Below are 20,012 nucleotides of genomic sequence, written 5' to 3' on the forward strand. Positions count from 1 at the left end.
TCTGAGTTATTATATATACTAGAGGTGCACAACAGTACATTCTGTGAACACACACATGGTAGAAAGAGTACACACTCAAGCAACTACATACACCTCTGTCTTCAGGGTGACTTTTTCTCTGTACATAGTAAAAAACAATGGCAATCTGCCCTCTTGGCAAACTCCCACAGCAAGCTGTAACATTAAATATAACCCTCATACCATGCATTACATTGCTAGACTCATTCATCTAGGAAACTGGAACTCAATGTCCTGTAATCCACACTCCTCATCCCACTCCACCTCCCACATCCCCAACCACTTAGCCCTTCTGTTCCTCAGTATTTCATGTTTTTATATTTCACATATAAGTGTTATTATGTGCTTTTTTTGTGCCTGGCTTATACTATTTTCCATATCCATCCATGGTGTCCCAAATGGCAGGGCTTACTAAGGCTGGGTGGCATTCTCTTGTGTGCATATACACATATCTATACCACTCATGAGTGCTTTACTCTCATATTCCTTAAGGAACTGATGAGTTATGTGGGGCTATTACTTTCATACCTTTTTTATGTACAAAATGCTTTTCTTTTTTTTCTTTTATTTGAATTACAAACAAGATTGAATTACATGACAATCCCAGTTCCCTTCTCCATCCCATCCTCCCCTACCACCCCCCAACTAAAACCCTACATATCCTTTCTTCTATTCTTCCCCTGACTCAACTTTTCTGCTCCTTCATGACCTCACATCCTTCCTCTTCTTCCCTTCTCATTCTCATACCTCCCTTCCCCCTCTTCCCATGCTCTTAATTTGCTCAGGGGATCGTGACCCTTTCCCTTTCTCCAGGGGACAAAGTTTGTCCCCTTTTAGGTTCCTCCTTGTTTACTAGTTTCACTGGCAGTGTGAATTGTAGGCTGGAGAGGAAGTGGAGAAAGGGGAACACTTCTCCACTGCTGGTGGGAGTGCCAAGTTGTACAGACACTTTTAAATCAGTATGGCTACTCCTCAAGAAAATGGGAATCAGTCTACCACAAGATCCAGTAATTCCACTTCTAGGCATATACCCAAAAGAAGCACATTCATACAACAAAGACGATGTTCAACGATGTTCACAGAAGCACTATTTGTAATAGCCAGAACCTAGAAGCAGCCTAGATGCCCCTCAACAAAAGAATGGATACAGAAAATGTGGTACATTTACACAATGGAGTACTACTCAGCAGAAAAATATAATGGAAACTTGAAATTTGCAGGAAAATGGATGGAAGAAACCATTCTGAGCGAGGTAACCCAATCACAAAAAGACAAACATAATATGTATTCACTCATATGTGGATTTTAGACATAGAGTAAGTGATTACCAGCCTACAATCTACTTTCGTATCTTAAGAAACTTCCATAGTGTTTCATAGTGTTGCACTAGTTTGCACTCTTGCCATCTTTGCTAACACTTAACTTTTCATCTTTTTAGTAAATAGCCATTCTAACAGATAATCAGTGATCTTGCTGGATTTAATTTACATTCCGTGAGGATTAGGAACACCAATCACCCTTCATATATCAATCAGCCATTTTTTCTGCTTTCATTCCATAGAAAAGATCTTGGTTTTACTGCCTTTAACCAGGTTATTGGTTTTGTGGTATCTCTTTGGTCACATCCACATACATTTTGGGAATGAACTCCACCTCTGAGGATGTTTGCAAAATGCCCTGTCCACTCCCCAGTTTATCTTTATCTCTCTGCTCTGCTGATGGCCGCCTTGGCTGTGCAGAAGCTTTGCTGCCTGCTATAGGGCCACTTGTCTTCCTTTTGTGGCTTGAGCTTTTGTTGTGATCCTCCAAGAAACCAGTGACAATACCAATATCAAGGAGCTTGCTCTCTCTGTCACTCTCCAGGGGTTCCATTGTCACAGGAGGCTTCACGCTTAGGTGTCCTTCCATTTTGAGCTCACTTATGTGTATAATGTATGGTAAGAGTCCAATTTCACTCTTTTGCAGATGGATATTCAATTTTCTCACATTAGTTCATTGAGGAGATTATCCCTTCTTTCCAGTTTTGCCTTATGAAAGACTAAACACCCATGTAGGCTTGCAAGATCTCTTACTGCAAAGCACTGTGAATTGATGCTTTTGGGTTTTACTAAAGGGACACAGCCTACTTCTGACACTTTCATTCATAAGCCTCCATGAAAAGAAAAATCAAAACCACTTCTTCCTTTTGACAAATTACTATGCTGATGTATAAGCATTCCCTACCATGATTCGTCACTCCTTTAGCATTTTCCATGTGCATTTGTTTTACAGATTTTGATGTGTTATTTTTGTATAATCTTGACTTTTAAAATTATATAGCTAGATATATCTTAGAAAAATAACTCCTGCCTGGAAAAGGGATCATAAATATATAGAAATACTAATAAAATTTGATTTCAGTTGAGAACTTAATATTCATCATTTATCGTCTTGCATTCAAAGGTAAAATACAAACATCTGTTACACAGACTTCTCCATGACATCAGAATTCAGACATGAAAGATCCTAAAATTATCAAAATCAGTAAGTTTTAATGGGTTCAAAGTTTTGACAGTTATTTAAATTAGCTTTGGATGATAAGGGAGATGGTAAGAGTATTTTTGTCATGAGAAAGAACTGACATTCATACATACTTTTTTGGTGCTCCAAAGAAAGTTTTAGAGTTACTGATTGTTGAAGATATAGTATTAAGTGCTACCGACATTTGTCCCTAACTCTGAGTTTATTTTTATTTATTTATTTATTTATTTATTTATTTATTTATTTTGTTTTTTTGAGACGGGGTTTCTCTGTGTAGCTTTTGAGACTATCCTGACACTCGTCCTGGAGACCAAGCTGGCTTTCGAACTGACAGAAATCCACATGCCTCTGCCTCCCGAGTGCTGGGAAAAGAAGGGGGGATGTCGGGAATCGAACCTGGGACCTCAGGCATGTAAAGCAGGAGCTCTACCACTGAGCACAACCCCATACCTGAGCTTGTAACCCATTTCTGTATGTAAAATACTAACAGCAACAGATTTCCATTGATAGGTTTCAAACTTTAGATCAGTGGTTCTCAAACTTCCTAATGCTGTGACTCCTTAGTATAATTCCCCATATTGTGAAGAACACCACCCATAAAATTATTTTCATTGCTATTTCATAACTGTAATTTTGCTACTGTTATGAATCATAATGTAAATATCTGACATGCAAATGACCTTAGGTGACTCTTTTAAACCAGGTTATTTGAGTACTAAAGGGGTCACGACCTGCTGCTTTAGAAACTACTCCTTAATATCTTCAAGGAAAACAAATGAGCTGGGAAAATGGAAGTGGGCATGCTTTGCTTATACTAATGCATAGAATCATTTTAAAGACTTCTTAGAAGCTACTAAAAGAACAGGAAATGCAGTAATTTTCTTTCTAATAAGAATTTTCTTTGTAATTTCATGATTTTAGGGATCCTGTGTTTCCTGGGCAATAGACATGCTTATAGAGATTTGAAAATAAATTTGGTGTAAAAGTGGATAATTATCAACTAGATTCCCCAGTTATTCAAGTGAACCTGAAGGTTTGCTTTTCAAAAGTGCACAGTGTTTATATGGGGTATTTTGGCTCTCCTGGGTAAATAAAGGAAGGATGCTTTATATTAAACAATGGCTGTATCAAAGATCTTCTTCTGTGATCAGTCAAAGATGAAAATGCAATGAAACACTAACTGAAAGCCTTCATTTGCTTTGAGGAACCAGCCTAACTCCATTTCAGCCTCAACTACATCTTATAGCAAAGATGAACTAGACTCATTCCTGTTTATGATTAAACCTCTGTTTCTCAGGATAAGGCTATGCCCACTTGCAACCTTAGCTACAATTGGTTCTGTATACCTGTTCCAGGAATGTCAATTGTGACTTTGTCTCAAAAAGTTGTTTGGAACCATTTGCAACCCTAGCTCTGTTTCAAAAGGGCTGTTATGGGCTGCCTTTTATGAATACCTATTCTTATGACCACCTTGCAATCATGTCTTTGTTTCAGGAGGTCATTAACACTAACTTGTTTGTTCTTCTGTAACCCTGCCTATTTTGCCTGCCAAATCTCCCATTTGGAAACCCTCTCTCCCGGAGCTATAAAAGCTTTGTCTTCCTCACATCTAATGCTGACCTCTGAACTGCAACTTAGGGAGAGGCAGCCCATGTACACAAATAAAAAAGCTTGATATAATTGCTTGTTTTAATTAATTTGGTCATGATGATTTGGGTCAGTGGTCTTTCTCCTCACATTTTGGGGATTAGCAGATTGTATCCATGTAGCTTCGTCATGTCACACTTACCTTGGTAACACGGGGCCATCCTTTTACTCAGTTCTGTGCGTAAATCAGAAGACATCCCGTAGCAAACACCAGCGGGTAGTTTATTTTCTTTCCTCATATAAAATATATTTTTTCACCTATGCCCACAAGTCTGGGTAAAACAGAAGTAAAACAAATATGTGAAAGTCACTCCTAGAATGTCTGATTCCAGGACCTTGATCAGTGGACTCATTTCAATACCTACCACAATTGATCCATTTTCACCGGGCTGTCTGGAGAGTGTTACCCCCAACCACTGGTTATCTCTCTCTTCCAAGCATGTCTTTCCACAGGGCTCTCCACAGGGCCGATCTGCAGCATTTGGGAATACGCTTGTCATCAGTTTTGTTGAAAACAACGTTATTCTAAAAGAATAGAGTAGTTAAAGCCAGGCCCTTATTTCCAGGGTTTCTCTTCAGCCAGTTTTGTCTCATCTTATATTCAGGGCACAATTTAGTGGGAAAGTGAGTCACTCTTTGACAACATAGCTGTTCTTCATGCAGGCTGAAGGTTCTTTGATGAGTGGCTTCTGAGGGATGAAGATGTGGCTACAGTGATACAGAAGATAATGAACTAACGTGAGCAAGACGAAGAAGATGCATTTGATCCAGAGTCCAAGGCTGATCTTTGGGAAAGAATTTTTGCTTTTGCTTCACCAATTTATCAATATAAGCAACACTACCAAAGCACTTTCAAAAATGCCCTCAGCAATAAAGTACAGTTTATTGGAGCTGGATGGTGACAACTGAGTGTGTAGAAAGTGGAACATATAATTAGCACATTAATAACTCATAGCATTTGCAACAAAATGCCCTGTGTTTTAGAATTAGTGGAATGACTAGTGTTTTCAACAAAGATAAAGGTATTTTAAATCAAATGGTGTCAGTGGTAAATAGAAGACATCAATAGGCACACTTTGGCAAATGTATAAATTGCAAAAAGCCCAACATAAAGAAAATACTTAAGTGGGACACAGTCCTGCTACACTTTACTGTTGAGCTGGAGTCCCAGTAAAAATCTGTGTTAAAGTGATTTCAAATCATTTATTGGAGGAAGAATAGGATAACTCATAGATTCTTTTTGATATCTTTACATCTTATCCTCTTTTAGTCAACATTTGAATATTCTGTGCTCGGTTCCAACAGCAGATAAATATATTAGCAGCAACTAGATGAGATAAGTATGCAGGAACCTGGATATCTTTGAACACTGGCAACCAATTTTTTAAACGATTATTGCAAAATTTCCCACACTGGTCTTTGTATCGTAAGGTACCTGCTTACCCCTTTAACCTTAACCCTATGTACAATTTCCTTGGGAACCTCACAATGCCTACATCAATAAGACAATATATTTCAAATGACAAAAAAGAAATAATTGCAGTGGGAATCATCCCATATATATCACACATGAGATTCCAAATGGGTCTGCTAGGTCCTCTAACATAAAGTAATGATAAAAATGCTCAATTATTAGTAGGATCTGTGCTAGATTTCTCAGAATTTAATAAAAGACAACATTTGAATAGCAAAGGTTTAAAAACGTATTTTTCTGTCAATTGGCAAAAAGCTAAGGAAGTAGAAACATGTTATACTTGTTCCTTCTATAACCAACTCCTTTAACAGCAGAAAGGTATGCATAGAAATAAAATTTGGCAAGTGGATACCTTTCTTTTTTGCAGAATTTGGAAAATTAAGATATGTATACCATGCAATACACACATTTTCAGGATTTCAATGGGCAACTGTTTTGAGCTGTGAAAGGGCTGATTCTTTCACACACCTTTTAGAAATAACAGTTAATTATGGCTATACCTGTGCAAATAAAAACTGACAATGCTCCGTCATATGTCTCAAGTGAATTGGAATAGTTTTTAAAAATATAGTAACATAAAGCATATTACAGCTATACAATGCAATCATAAAGGACAAATAGTTATTGAGAGATCTAACCAAACCTTAAAAGGAATGCTGTATAAACAAGCAGTGGTTGCCAAGACCCCCAAAACAGATTGCATAATGCCCTATTAATCTTGAATTCTCCTAATGCTAACGAGAAAGGAACAACAGATATGGAAAGACATTGGACAACAGAAAAAACTTCTGATCTAAATCAGCTGATGTACTTCAAGGGTGTGTTTAACACAGAATAGAAACCAGGATATATGCTACATTGGGGAATGGGTTTCACTTTTGTTTCTACAGGAGAAGAAAAGTTATGGATAACATCAAAGCTAATCAAGATTTGAACAGGAGAAGCATCTTGATGAAGAGTGATCATAGCTCATCTACCAAGGTAAATTCCACAAGTTGTAAGGAAACCTGGCAAAAGTTGGGGCAGGGATCTGGTCTTGTTTTTGCATAAAAAATACCCATATTCAAGAAGCCAAAAGACATTGGACATCTAGATGCCTAAAGAAGAAAGGATAGCTATCCAGAAAGGATCACCAAGAAAAGAAGAATCTAACTTATGGTACCAGTATCTAATACAGGGTAAAATCTCACTACATAAACACCTATATTTCCTTACTTCCCAGTGTAGTGGTAGTCATGATTCACTTAAAAATTAAAGCTGGCTTTGGAGTTAGACTGTGGTTCATTCCTTTAAATCCAAGCATGCTGTTAAAAGAAAAATTCAGAGTTCCTGTCTCATATCAGACAAGCCGATTGGTGTGAGACAGAAGAAAACCGATTTCTGAACCAAGGAAGCATGAGAGACTAGGAAGCCCAGTACAGCTCATTTCAGTGCATTTAGAACCCTTTTAAATCTTTTTCATGTCTTATGTGGATCCATACCAGAAGGTGGGCACCATATTTAGGTGGAGTTTTCTTGTCCCACAGAGTCTCTCAAATAATCACTCAGAGACTTATATTAACTACAAATGCTTAACCAATAGCTCAGGCTTAGTATTCATTAGCTCTTACAACTTAAATCAACCCATATTTCATAATCTATGTATTGTCATATGTCTCATGGCTTGATACTTCATCTTGTAAATATCTGGCTCCCTTGGTGGCTCACTTGTGTCTCTCTCGACTCCCTGACTCTGCCCTTCTTCTTTCTCTGCATCAGGCTGTCTTGCCCAATCTCTTTTTGCCCTGCTATTGGCCAGTCAGGGCTTTTTTTATTCACAATGAACATAATCCACAGCAATAACCCAATACATTCCTTAGCTCATCTTGCCACAACTGAGTAGAATTACTAATTTGGTTTTTCTTCAATACCCTTCTGATCTTAAAAGACATTTGTTCTCATGGTACTAGGAAAAATCATCCATGTAATTGTAGCTCAAAGTGGAACAGATACAGATAAAATCAAAGATTATTCTAGGAGAATTGTTAGTGTGCCTGTTTGTATATGTGATGTAAATGCTACTGAGACTAAGCTGCTGGTCTATAAACAACTTTCTTATATAAGGAGAGTGTCATTACATTTGAGAGAGGGGGAGGAAGAGAGAGAGAAGGTGTTCTTTCCTCACTAGACTCTGATTGGCAGGGAAAGTAGAAAAAAGGGAAGCAGAGGTAGAGATGTTGTTGTGTGGCTTATTAGAGTCAGTGGGGAACAAGCAAAATTCTTCCCTTCTTCATTAGTATGTCCATTCATATTGTCATGGTTTCAGGCTTGCATATGCAGGAAACTCTGTATGATGTAATAATGATTCTCATGGCAGGAAAGCACAGACAGCTTGGGGTTAATACACAATGACAGCTATTTATGTCTATAATTAAAATGACAGAGAAGTGAGGTGTGAAGTGTGTATGTGCCAAGGAAGCCAAGTATGTGGATTACTTCAATGAAGTAAGTTTATTATTACAGTAATTATTCTTAACTAATCCAAGATACTCCCAGGAGAAATTTGTAATTTGAATGCTTAGTCATCTGTTGAAAATCTCTACTGCTTCTCAATCTTATTACAATGATCAAAGTTTATCATTATTTTCTGTGTGGACAGGTCGTATTCAAGCTGCAGCACTCAACACTGGAAATATGATTCTAGTGATAGAGACACGAATTGTCATTGTCTTAAAGTTACTTTCGTGTGTTTCATAACAGAACCCTGGATCTTAGCAGAGTGGATATCATAGTGGAAATACCACTTAGGCCTTGGAACGAAGCACATAAGCAGCAATACCTGAGAAACAATAAGAAAAAAAAAAAAAGAACAAGGACAAAGGCCTAATCCACCAAAAGCCTACAGTTCTGGGAAAGTCCCTAAATGTACTAACTTTGCTGTTTGGCTTCTGTAGTTCCACTAACTAACTAACTGAGGTGTATTAACACAAGATGTGGCTTTTGTGCTTTAAAATTCAGCCTGGGAAATGATTGGAAATTCAATAGGGCCCCAAACACCCAGTTTGTTGTCCAGCTAGTGAATGAAAGCTTACTATTGGCTTGAACCCATGTCCTAGTAGTCTTCTCTGGTGGGTACCTCACAATATTTTCACAAGTACTGGGTGTATTTTCTCCTGAATATAATTATTTCAGGACACTATGAAAACATTCTACTCAGACTTATCATTTACAATGTTATTGCTTATTATTAATATGTATAAATACATGTATATACTTTTGAAGTTTGTATTGATTTACATGTCTCTGTGTGCATGTACACACAAGTATGCATATACTTATGGCAGTCAGAAGGGTGTGAAAGAACCCCAGGGCAGGAGGTTTAGGCAGTTTTTGCTGACCAACACATGTGCTTAGACTCAAACTCTGGTCCTCTGCAAAAAAAACAAGTGATCTTAGCCCGAACCATCCGTTCAGCTCTCACAATGTACTTTCAAAGGAAAAGGGTGTTTATCTACTTTAGAATTATTTATCATTATTTTTTTACAAAATTCTTTCATGTTATCTTGGACTCTTTTCATTGAGCATAATTTTTCTTTGATCATGAGATATGTAAGATATAGTTGAAATTAAAATTACTGTGTATTGCCATCTCTTAGCCTCTTTATTCCTTTATATATTGTCTAAGTTTGTAAAAGTCTTCCAGTCTTGCCACCTAAATCACTCTTTGATGGCAAGAAGTGAAGAAATTCTGACTTTTAGGTTATTGCTGTTGGAATTCAGAATTTTAGTAAAAGATCCCAGAAGTATGTATTCCAATTTACTTGTTTTGATGTAATGTTCAGTGGTATTATGTAACTGTGTATATGTCACACCTTTTGGTCTAGTATCAGTTTAATATCCGTGTAGAATGCACTGTGTACAGCTCTCATGGAAAAATCCTTGTCTCAGCTCTCTTTGTCTTTACAGGGAATACTTAAACCACAATGACAGATGTCTATTAGCAATTCACAGATGGAGATTTGGCCTTGGTTTAAGCACTTTTCAAAGCTTTTGGTAAAATGTGTTTGAAATTGAAATTTTTTCATATGCCCAAGTTCCAACCTTAACATTTTAAAATCCAGTTGTTTTCTACATAACCTTATCTTATATTGCCTATTTTCCACTCATGTTTTTGTTACTTTGCTCTTACTAGAATACAATCTGACACAATTAGTTTATAAGGAGACAGCATTTATTTGGATATCATGGAGAGAATGTTTGTTATGGAAGACACCACATATTTTAACCACAGAACACAGAGAAATCAGGTTGGTGCTGACCAGTGAAACCTGTGAGCTATAACAACAACCAGCCTGAAAGATATATCCAGTGATACATAGTAGCATGAATGCCCAGGGAGTAATCATCATTTTATGATTAGGTGTGAGGCTTGTTACAAAATATGAAACTGTATCTAGCACCATTATTGGGTTAAGAACCTATGGTTAAATAGATCATAGACCCTAGGAGAGAATCTACTATCTACTACTATTACTCAGCTAATTGGACATAGTAGTAAACTAATTCCTAATGATTTATCATTATGACCCTAGATTAAGACATTTTCTTGGAGAAACCTCTGTTTATAGTAAATAATCAAAACAGAGACCTACAACTGGACAAGGTTCAGAAAATAATAGACCATAGAATATCAGCCCCAAATGAAACACATATCCTGACCCTTCCCACCAATGGCTCAAGGATCATTGTGGAAGAAGTGATAGAAAGAGTATAAAGCAATGGGTGAGTACAAGGAAATGGTGTCTTAAGGTCACAGCAGGACAGTTGCACATAAAAACTCAGAGAAGTTGTGATACCATGCACAAGACTTTTGAAAAAAACAGACCAAATTCAGCACAGATAAGGTTTGGGGCATGATTCCATTCCTAACCAAGGAACTATTGGCAATTCTTAGCTACTTGGAGGGGAAGGGTCAGTTTTCTCTAGAAGTGTGGCCCCTTAGAATTCAACCATGTTCTAATATACAGCCACACGACTAAGAATATTTGTGTAGTGCATGGGCATAGTAGAAGTGGCAACCCAGAAAGTTGGATTGAAAGGACAGGGGTTGGTCTAGGAAAATTTGGGGGATGGAGGTTGAATATAATCAAAACATGTTTCAAAATTCTCAAAGAACTAACAAACCAAACAAAATAAATATGCATGTTTCTATAGTCATTTTCAAAATCATTTTCTTTTAGTTTCAATTACCACACTCTTTAAGGACAGGTAGTGAATATCTTGCAGACAAATTAGATGTGACAAGTTGTTTCTGAAATGTTTTGTCTCAGGAAAAACAAATCAGGTATCAAAGCTGTTACCAGAATGAACAGGATTGCCTGATAATAGGCTTTTCTTTTTTTCTTTCCAGCTTGAACAAACTTCGAGCAACATTTTAAAAAGGCAACATTTTGTTATAATGAATGTCACAGTCATCACATGGGCCAACAGGATCTAAAACACATCTAGAGTGGTATTGAAACTAGCTGAGAATATGTTTTGTCATCTGAAGGTACATAGCAGCTCCTTTGTTGCTCATGACAAACTCCATCCAGAAGATCACTACGTCCTGGCGCTTTACTGGATGACAATGGCGGATTCTTAATAATATCATAGCATTCTATTCATATCTGAAAAGAAAAAATAGAGATACTTACACAGAGGGAAATTAATTTGCTGTACCCCAAATCAATATAAAAAATTAAAAGTAACCAACAGGTGATTAAAAATAAATGCTACAGTAAATTAATGGTTGTAGATTCTCCTCCAATACTCATGACCTCACTAGCTGAGTTGTTAGCTAGATTTTCAGTTCCAGTCCTGGTTTCCCTCTTGATATCCATATAACTATTGACAAATGCAGTCTTCACTCCTCATCAGGGAAATTTCTCTTTGCAACAGACAGGACACTATCAAAAACCACAACCAGTGAAACTGCAGAGTTGTGGAGCCCAGTCCCAGTGAATACATCAACAAAATACTCCTGCAACTAAAGCTCAGGAAACATTGTAGAGAAGGGAGCATAAGGGCTGTAAAAGACTGAGAATCAGGGAGTTTGTTGTGAAGATCGTGTCTCCCAGTATTGTGAATTGAAGAAACATAAGAAACTGTGAATTGCAGGAATATAAGAAAGGCTATACATATGGAAGCTTATTGCTAGCATTACACTAAATGGGAAAAACACAAACATTACAGCTGAGATCAGTCATAAAGATGTGGATCAATTTCCCATGTGTATTTAATATTGTCCTTGAAATCTTAGCTAGAGCAATAATATAAGAGGAAGAAATAAAATGGATACAATTAGGAAATACAGACTTTTTTTGATATTTACATGTTGTGTAATCTTATACATAAAATACCCCAATAGTCTGCCAGACAAGTCTTAGAACTAGTAAACTATTTCAGCAACGTTTTGACACAATAGCAATATTAAGTGTCAGTAGCCATCCAGAGAGATGACTCCGTAGTGAAAGCACCTGCCACTCAAGCACGAGAACCAGTGTAAACCCTATGAAAGTGCTAGTTCACCTACATTTTTCATTGTCTTGAAGGTTTCAGAGACAAGACTTCAGAACAAATGGGCTGTCTAGACTAGTCTACCTTGGTGAGCTCTGAGTTCAAATTGGAAACTGCCTCAATGAAAGACATGGGGAACAATTGAGAAAGACTCTCAGTACCAACCTCAGACCTCCACACAGTGCACACACATGTGCCATACACATTCACAATACACTAATACATATGTAGACATGCATGCATATCACACAGAAAAATTCATGCAAAAAACCAGGAGGCTTTCAAGCAGTCAATAATTAGAATTCTGAGGAAGAAATTAGGAAAAAAAGTTCTATGCAAAACAACTTTAAAACAAAACACTGCCACTACCACCAAAATATACTCTAGGAATAAACCCAATCAAGAGATAAGGTGAAAGACTTCTTTTTTATCTTTTTTTATTAGTTCAACCTAGAAACAAGCCTGCTTCACATGTCAATCCCTACTCCCTCTTGATCCACTCCCCCCTGACCCCATTATCCCTCTAACCCATACCCCCTCTGCTCCTCAGGGAGGGCCCTCCATGGGGGATACCCTAAGTCTGTCATATCATCCTGGGCAAGGCCTAGCCCCCCCCCATGGGTCCAGGCTAAGACTGAATCCCTCCACCTGGGATGGGCTCCCAAATTCCTTTCATAAATCAGTCTACTTCAGTCTACTACCGGAGGCTCAATAGAATGCTGAGGCCTCCTCACTGACATCTACTTTCAGGAGTATGGATCAGTCCCATGCTGGCCTCCCAGCCATCAGTCTTGGGTCCATGCAGTCCCCCTTGTTCAGGTCAGCTGTTTCTGTGGATTAGGTAAAAGACTTCTACAGCAGAAATTTTACCACACTGAAGAAATCAAAATAAGAGGGTATTAGAAAGTGGAAAGACCCATTATATTCATGACATATTTAATATTGTAAGGATTACTCTACTAGCACAACTACAGATTCAGTACAATTACCTTCAAAACAAAAATTGTTTTACATAGAAATACAAAATATCCTGAAAGTCACACTGAAAAACAAAAGATTCCAAATATCCAATGCAATCTTGGGCAAAGAGAATAATGTAAAAATTATCACCATGTCCAATCTTAAATTATATTGCTGATTCATAGTAGCAAAAATAACATGATACTGGCACAAAGGAGACATGTAGTTTAATGGGACAGAATGGTAGACTCATAATTGAACCTGCACAGCTACCACCACCATTATTTTCTGAAAAAAAAACAATGTAAATGTCATACATTTATAGAAAACAATGCTGCAATAAAGAATGCTAGAAAATTTGACGTCAATATGTGTAATACTGAGACTAGATTAATACTACTCACCCTGTACAAGAAGAAATTCAAAATGTATCAAAGGCTTTGATGATAGACCCTGGCTTAGGAACTATTAAAGAAAATCAGGAAAAGTCTTTCAACACATGGTATTAGGCAAGGACTTTCAGAAAAGAACTCTCATAGATAAGCAAATGAACTTAGGAACTGACAATTGTGATTGCATGAAACTGAAAAAGCTTCTGCACAGCCAAGGATAGAATGAAGGGAAAACAGCCCAGAGATGAGAGAAAACCTTCCAGCTCCATACCTGAGAGAGGATTAATATGGACCAAATGAAGAACTCACAAAAGGAACAGTGAAAATATGAGACTGCCCACCTAGTAAAAGGGCAAATGAAATGAACAGGCTGAGAACCTTGAAGCAACATAGATGCCCCTCATCTGAAGACTAGGGAGTACTACTCAGTGAAAAAAACAATGGAAAGTTGAAATTCACAGGCAAATGGATGGAACTAGAAGAAACTATCATGAGTGAGGTATTCCAGTCACAAAATAACAAACATGCTATGTAGTCCCCTATATATGGATTTTAGACATAGAGTAAAGGATTACCAGCCACTAAAGAAGCTGAGAAACAAGGAGGACCCTAAGAGAGACTTCCATGGTCCCCCACAGAAAGGGAATGTGACAAGATCTCCTGAGCTAATTGGGAGCATGGGGGGAGGGAGATGGAGTTAGGATAAAGAGAAGGGGGGAAGAGGAGGGGAGAGGAGGACATGAGGGGGCAAGAAGATTGAGTCAGGAGAATAATGGAGGAGTATAAGAAAAGAGATACCCTTGTAGACCAGGCTGGTCTCAAATTCACAGAGATCTGCCTGCCTCTGACTCCCAAGTGCTGGGATAAAGGCATGTGCCACCACTTCCTGCTCTAGATTTTATTAACTGACCAAAATCTAAACAATAACATAGTTCATAATTTTTTTATTTTGTATAATTATTTTAGTTTTTCAAACTTTATTATAAAATACAGCAAATTGTAAATAGATCATGGGAATTAACTAGAAAAAAAGAGGAGAGATACTATACATGGAATTAACTAGAAAAGAAGAGGAGAGATACAATAATATAGGGAACCATTATAGGTTTAAAGAGAAATCTGGCACTAGGGAAATGTCCAAAGATCTGCACGGTTGACCCCAACTAACAATCTGAGCAATTGTAAAGAGGCTGCCTTAAATGCCCTTCTCCAATAATGAGATTGATGAAAACTTATATGCCATCCTAGAGCCTTCATCCAGTAGACACCTATAGGTAAATACTGAACTCAACTCTGGAATCCAGTTGCAGAGAGGGAGGTGTGATGAGCAAATGTGTCAGGACCAGGCTGAAAAGACCCACAGAAACAGTTGACCTAAACAAGTGGTTGCTCATGAACCCCAGATTGATAGCTGGGACACCAGTATAGGACTATCCCGGACCCCTGATGTAGATGTCAGTTTGGAGGTCTGGTTAATCTATTAGGCCTCTAGTAGTGGATCAGTATTTATCACTTTTACAAGAATGGACTTTGGGAGACCAGTCCACATAGAGGGATACTCTCTCAGTAGACACACTGGGGAGGGTCTAGGCTGGTCTGCAAATGGTTTGAAAGATTTTGATGATCCCCATGGAAGGCGCACCCTCATTGGGGAGCAGAAAGGAGATGGAATAGTGGGTTGGTGGGGGCAGAGGAGCTCCGGAGGGAGAGCGAACTGGGATTAACATGTAAAACAAGCTTGTTTCTAATTTAAAGAAAAAAAATGAATCTAAGGTGGAAAAGCATCCTCTGGCTCATGCCTAGCACTGCCTACTTAGACACATGAATGTTTTCATTCATTTTCCAACATTTAATGGCCTTGCAATTCAGGCTTTGCTCACGTACACCAAGTCAACAAGAACATGGACCCCTCTGGATAGAGGAAGAACAAGGAAAAAAGAGAAATGAACAGGGCAATATTTTTGTTGTTTGTGTGTCTATAGTTTCAGTGCTGACCACACTGATTTGGAAAACTAATAAAGGCAGTGATTCTTGGGAGAGGCTAATTGTCCTTCTCCCAAGAGTCATTTGTTGTCTGTAGTCCTTTGTCTATGATAGGGACCTCTAAATTTTTCTCCCTGTCATTTTAATATGTTCATTGATATCGCCATTGTTCCAGTCTTGTTTATGCAGCCATCTCTAGGAGAGGCTGTTTTACAACAGACATCCCGGTACTCTGGCTCTTACAATCTTTCTATCCCCTCTTCCATGATCTTCCCTGAGACCCAGAAAGTTGTATTTATATATTTGTGTACATACACACACACACACACACACACACACACACACACACACACATACACACACACCATGTAAAATACAGACATACATAAAATAAGCAAACAATATACCAGAGCTGAAATTGGATTATAAATGACACAACAATGCCACTTTTGAGCATGAACTTTGAAGATTCCATCACAGAGATGTATGCAATCAATATTTCAATCCTATTCACCATAACTATGTTATGGAACCATTTTATGTTTCAGCAAGGCAACAAAGATAATGTAGTTTATACACACAATGGGACTTTTCAAGTCTTAAAAGATGAAGTTATGTCAATATCAGCAAAATAGACACAATTGGAGTTAATCATATTGGGGTAATTAAACAAATCTAAGAAAGACAGTATCAAATGTTTTCTCATATGTAGACTCTAAATGTTATATGTGTGATCTCTCTCTCTCTCTCTCTCTCTCTCTCTCTCTCTCTCTCTCTCTGTCTCACTTTCTCACACACATAAACATATCCTGTTAATCTGTATAATGTTACTTGTATGTATGTTTTCAGGGATAACCATTTGTTATGCTCTTCCATGGGGAACATTATTTCTCATTCTCTCAGCATTCCTTAGCTGCCTGCAGTTATTGTGTAGGTTTGATCACTTTGCTTTTTCTCTGTCCACTTTGACATTTCTCTTGTTGTCCTTGTTTATCTCATGTTTAGGAGGTCATGTTGGTGAGACTTTATGTGTGCAACTTCTGATACTGCCAAGAGACACAATCCCACAACATATTTCCTGATTGGTTTTCAAAAGTCCAGTCCTTTCATTTAAAAATATACATTAATATTATATAATAAAACATTATATATATATATATATATATATATATATATTATTATATATCCTGGAACTTTAAAATTATTTCCATCTTTTCTCAGTAAATGATTGGAACCAAATGCCAAAGGTAGAGCACATAAATTGTGGTTTTCAACCTTCTTTATGACTGTCATCTCTTCCCTTAACTCTAAGAGAACAATGGCACACAGGAGGAAGAGTCTTCCACTGTACATTTCCATGGTGTAGCCAGACAATAAGAACAGAAGGTGGTGTTTAAAAAACTATTTTAAGAATCTCAGCCACAAGCTCACCAAACTGACAAGTGGCATCTTCAAGTATAACAACAAAGTTTAAGTCCTGTAGCTTTGTCATGAATCTCTGTGTCACTGTCCAGAATATTCAAGAATTTTGCACAGTCTCTTGGCTCTTGTGACTAATAGTTCCCAAATGAACACTTTCATTACTCATGTATCCACCAATTGACCTATTTTGTAATGTGATCTTCAAATTCCTGTTTCATCAAATAATACAGAAAAATCTAAAACTTAAGTAATCCAGTTTGTTGGGATCAGTAAGAACTGAGTTTACCTAAGGATCTCAGTACAAGTTCATCGAGTTCATTCAGGCTCTGTCAATAGTGATCTGATGGCTGTATTCCCTGTCACATCTGCACTCTTAGACAACGTCCTGAGTTAAAGTAAGATGTCACTGGCACCTTACTTCAGCAGAAGAACTGAAGTAAGCTTTGTAGATAACTTGGTGCAATGTAAAGGCTTTTTTTTTTACCTTTGTTGTCCCTATGAACTCATGCATACATGCAACAATAAATCAATCAAGAAGTTAATGTGTAATTCCTACACTTCAAAGTCCACAATAAATGGGTAGCATCTGATGGTGTGGAATGTAGTTGGTCAATAAGAACTTTGGTGACCTCAAGGTTCCAACTTTGTTTTGCATCCTTTTCATTTCTAATAAGGATGTCTTCCAATCAAGAGGACATAAAGTCCTTTGAGTATATGCCCAGGAACACTACAGCTGGATTATATGGTAGTTTTGCTTTTATTGTTTTTAAGAAAACTTCAGATTGTACACTAACATACAACCTACCAATGGTGTACAAGGCTCCTTTCCACACGTTGTCACCAGCATTTACTATCATTTATATTCCTGATGGTAACCATTCTGATTAGAGTGAGATGAAATGTCAAAGCGGTTTTAATTTGCATTTCCTTTCCTGTGACCAACCATGCTATTTACCATTGCTTATGTTCATTATTTGGTTATGTGGACAAAAGTTCATATTTTTGTCATTCCTTCCTCCATTATGTTTGTTTCCATTGTCAACATAAAAAAATCACCTTTCAGCTGGCAAATCCCACCCCAGAATCTGCAGGGAGACTGAATTGGTCTCTGAGGACCCTGGAATCCTGACTCTGCTGAGATTGCTGGGCCATTCCAGCCCCCACAGAGTGCAGAGATGCAGAGGTGAGCTGCTTCAGACCCTGCTTTGGGCCCAACTTCCATCTGCCCACACTGGCAAACCCTGTCCAGGGATCTTTGACAGGATGACTTGACCCCTGAGAACCAAGCAACCCAGAGTCTGCTGACATCTGCGCCAGTGCTGCTCTCACCCATCTGGAGAGAGAGTGCCTCAGACCTGCCTGCACCCTACTTGAAACTCATCAGAATATCAAAGTAAATTGCACACACCTGAAGAGAACACCGGATCCATACACACCAGGAAAAGAAGAGACACCAACTGTACCCACTGGAACAAGAGATAGGAAGACGACAATATAAGAACACATCCAACAACAGGAAAACCAATATGACACCATCATAGTCTACAGAATCTACACCAGCAAGACATGACATCCCAACACAGAAGAAGCAGAAGAGATCAACCTTAAAAGCAACTTCATGCAGATGATAGAAAACCTAAGAGAGGAAATCAGAAAATCCTTCAGAGAAATGGAAGAAAAGACAAACCAAAAGATGCAAGAAATCAAGGAAATCCAAAAGCCAAGAAAATTCAATTAAGCAGCTGAAGGAAACAGTTCAGAACCTAAAAACTGAATAAGAGACAATAAAGAAAACACAAACTGAAGGAATGCTGGAAGTGGAAAAGCTGAGTAAAAAATCAGGAACCACAGATGCAAGCATAAGCAATAGAATACAAGAGATGGAAGACAGAATCTCAGACGCTGAAGACAAACTAGAGGAAATAAACTCATCAAGCAAAGAAATTCTGAAGTTTAACAGATCCATTACACAAAATATCCATGAAATTTGGGACACCATGAAAAGACCAAACCTAAGGATAATAGGTATAGAAGAAAGTGAAGAAACCCAACTCAAAGGTGCAGAAAACATATTCAACAAAATCATAGAAAAAAACTTTCCCAACCTAAAGAAAGACATGCCAATGAAAGTACAAGAAGCCTACAGAATGCCTAAAAGAGTGGACCACAAAAGAAAGTCCCCTCATCACATAATAATTAAAAAACCTAATCTACAGAATAAAGAAAAAATTATTAAGAGCAGCAAGGGAAATAGTCCAAGTAACATATAAAGGCAAACCTATCAGAATTACATCAGACTTTTCCATGGAAACTCTGAAAGCTAGAAGGACCTGGATAGATATTCTATGAACTCTGAGAGAACATGGATGCCAGCGCAGACTACTATACCCAGCAAAGCTTTCAATCACTATAGATGGAGAAAACAAGATATTCCACGACAAAACCAGATTTAAACAATATGTAACCACTAATCCAGCCCTACAGAGAGTACAGGAAGGAAAACAACAACCTAAGGAAATTAACTACACTCGCATAAACATAGTCAATAGGTAATCCCATTCTACAAAAACACAAAATAAAAGGCAGGGTAAATCCACATACAATACCTGTACCAACAACAAAACAAAAACAAACAAGAATAAGCACTGAATGGATTTTAACTTTCCTCAATATTAATGGTCTTAACTCGCCTATAAAAAGACACAGGCTAACAGATTGCCTACGAAGACAGAATCTATCCTTCTCCTGCATACCAGAAACATGCCTCGAATTCAAAGACAGACATTACCTCAGAGTAAAGGGTTGGGATAAGATACTCCAATCATATGGACCCAAGAAACGAGCTGGGGTAGCTATCCTAGTATCTAAAAAGATAGACTTCAAACTAAAATCAATCAAAAGAGATGAAGAAGGTCATTTCGTATTCATCACAGGAAAAATCCATCAGGAAGAAGTCTCGATCTAAACATCTATGGCACAAATACAAAGGCACCAACATTCATAAAAGAAACATTATTAAAACTCAAATCACAAATAAGGCCTCACACAGTTATAGTGGG

Source organism: Cricetulus griseus (assembly GCF_003668045.3).
Source record: "Cricetulus griseus strain 17A/GY chromosome 1 unlocalized genomic scaffold, alternate assembly CriGri-PICRH-1.0 chr1_1, whole genome shotgun sequence".
NCBI classification, from domain to species: Eukaryota; Metazoa; Chordata; class Mammalia; order Rodentia; family Cricetidae; genus Cricetulus; species Cricetulus griseus.